General features: G+C 38.4%; 1 protein-coding gene across 2 annotated transcripts in view; it reads right to left on the bottom strand.

Moving 5' to 3' along the window:
• Window positions 1-2,500, bottom strand: part of LOC138003351 (beta-2 adrenergic receptor-like) — a 22,125-nt gene that overhangs the window by 18,219 nt on the left and 1,406 nt on the right. The window contains exon 1 of one of the 2 annotated variants that reach the window (XM_068849373.1): window positions 153-213. The exons of the other annotated variant lie outside the window; for it this stretch is intronic. The gene's annotated coding sequence lies outside the window, so the exon portion shown is untranslated. Of the gene's footprint in view, window positions 1-152; window positions 214-2,500 lie in introns of those variants that run through there. 2 annotated transcript variants of the gene reach the window in all.

Raw genomic sequence — 2,500 nt, 5'->3', positions numbered from 1 at the left:
GTATAGATTCATGACCGGTAATATTTTTATAACGAGATATTCCTAATCTGTTCAAAGTTCAAGTTCAACTATTGTTCATATTATTTTATGAATATTATTGTAAGTGTAGAATACTACACATTCAGTGTACAAACTAATGTAACTTCATTTACCTCCACAGCCAAAACCATTACGAAGATTATACCAGTAGGAAAACCAGCGTCTCCTTTCCTCAAGCAAAGCGGACACGATGTCAATGAAAAAAAAACCATTAAAAAACAACCTAAACTTCTGAAACTTGTTTATACACATTTAAGCATGATAAATGGAACTTAGTCTACTTGTAGCAAGCCGACTGCTGAGATCGACCAATTTCTAACTGATCTCCTTTGTGAGATCGGGAATACTCGAGCAATTTGTGAATCGATCAAATCGCCAAACTTTCCGCAATAATAAATACCACAGAATATTTCCAAATCGAAGTTAAAAGATGTCATCGACAAGTAATAATATTAGTAACGGAAGACATTACCATTTCCTTGATTAGAAGGAATAGATTGCATTTGACTGGTCAAACTTTCAACGTGGCCCGACAACACCGTAACGTGAAAACCTTTCGCTCGCATCACACGAGCCACTACCAACAAAGGCCTCTTGTTGCACTACCAGAGTCATGTGGACAACAAATACAAGAAATCTCTACTCAAGACAATGCTTCACCGGGCGTACAGTCTGTCCTCAACGAGCGAGCTGTTTGAAAAAGAATGTGGAAACATAAGATCAATTTCAGTTTCACAAGCTACGATACCCGTCTGAATCGATTGAGGCAACCATCCGTAACTTTATCAATACATCAAATGTCGAATCACAATCTACCAGCAATAATAATAAAAACACCATTAGAATCGTCTTACCATTTATTGACCAAAAACCAGCCGATATTGTGAAGCGCTAACTTACTCAGCTAAATAAGAAACTGGATATAGATCTACAGCCAGTTTTTGTCAGCCGCAAGCTCGAGGATGTCCTTAAATTCCGTGAGCCCAAACCATCTTTAGTCAGCCAACAACTAGTCGTCTACAAATTTCAATGTGGCTCGTGTGATGCGAGCTATGTTGGCTATACAGCTCGTCACTTGCATCAACGAATTGAGGAACATAGATACTCAGCTATCGGGAGGCATCGCCTAGCAGATCATGGCCAAACAACAGCACCCCCAGCGGCGAGTTTTAGTGTCTTAAAGAAATGCGCATCGAAATTTGATTGCTTAATTCATGAGATGTTCTACATCAAAGAATTAAAACCATCACTTAATGTGCAGACAGACTCTGTCAGGGCAAAACTATTTACTTAGATTTCACATTTATTGTTAGCGTACTATTGTATATATTTTTCTATTGTTCTTGTACTATAAGTTATGCTTCATCCGATTACAATTCATTGCCTGACGATGACATCGGACGATATGGAAACGTTGTCAAAATGAATCTAGTTGCGTTTGTCCTTTTAATCAATCATAAAAAAATTGAAAGTTTAATTGAAATTGAGCATCAGTCAAGGTCAGTGGCGCAGGCCTGCAATTTTGTTGTTTTGCAGCTACAAGCCTAAAAAGTTACCTTGAATTTCGAGGTAGCGTCCAGAAAACATAAATAACCGTTAACCGAGACTAGGCGAAGTACTCTTTGATCTTGAAAGACGTCTTTCGCATGTATGAGGCTCTTCTATTCCATCATCTTCGCGTTTAAAACAAATACTCTAATCGTTTTAATATCGTTTCTTGAGGTAAAAATTTAATCTGCCGGCAACGAAGTCCTTTTTTGATTTTGGCAAGAAGAAAGAAAATTAGTCAGTACTAGCAAACCAGAAAAAATCCCATGAATTCGAGTGTTTTATTGTACTCCAGAAACTTTCTAATGGGAAGAACTCTATCAAGTTAAACACACCTTAAACAGAGACAGATCCTTCGCTTGAGTGTATAACCCTGACAACGATTAGTTACTGGGTTGCCAGTATGCCAAACCCAGTCGGAATCTGCGTTTCATTTGTTTTTTTTATTTTTTATTTTAATCGCTTTTTTTCCGTGTCGGTAAAAGTCTTGCCTGTCACTCCCCTGCTAAGTGGAGTCTTTGGGCATACAGCCTTCTGCGCGTATTTTCTTAGGCTGGAGAGGGTAGTGGAAAATGCGTAGATTTCGCTGCTGGACACAGTAGAATGATTAACTTAACCGGCAATGGCGTAGAAAGTCATGTAACGTTTTAGTGGATTTTTAAACAAAATATCTTCTTATGGAGCTCAATAATGGAAAGTCAGTTGGATAAACTAGGCAGGCGGTGAAAAACAAATACCTGGGATCTTAAAAGCGACGAGTAATGGACTTCGACAACAATCTATCGCCCGTCGAGCCGAATCAAAATGAGCTGTCTCTCCAATATTTTACCATATGTGCTGTTATGTAGAACACTGAAACCAAATGGAAAATTCTCTGGTAACTTATGGGTTCAACAAAGACAGAGAACAAATG

The sequence above is a fragment of the Montipora foliosa genome, chromosome 1, assembly GCF_036669935.1.
Source record: "Montipora foliosa isolate CH-2021 chromosome 1, ASM3666993v2, whole genome shotgun sequence".
Lineage (NCBI taxonomy): Eukaryota > Metazoa > Cnidaria > Anthozoa > Scleractinia > Acroporidae > Montipora > Montipora foliosa.
This window is presented reverse-complemented; position numbering and strand designations above follow the sequence as displayed.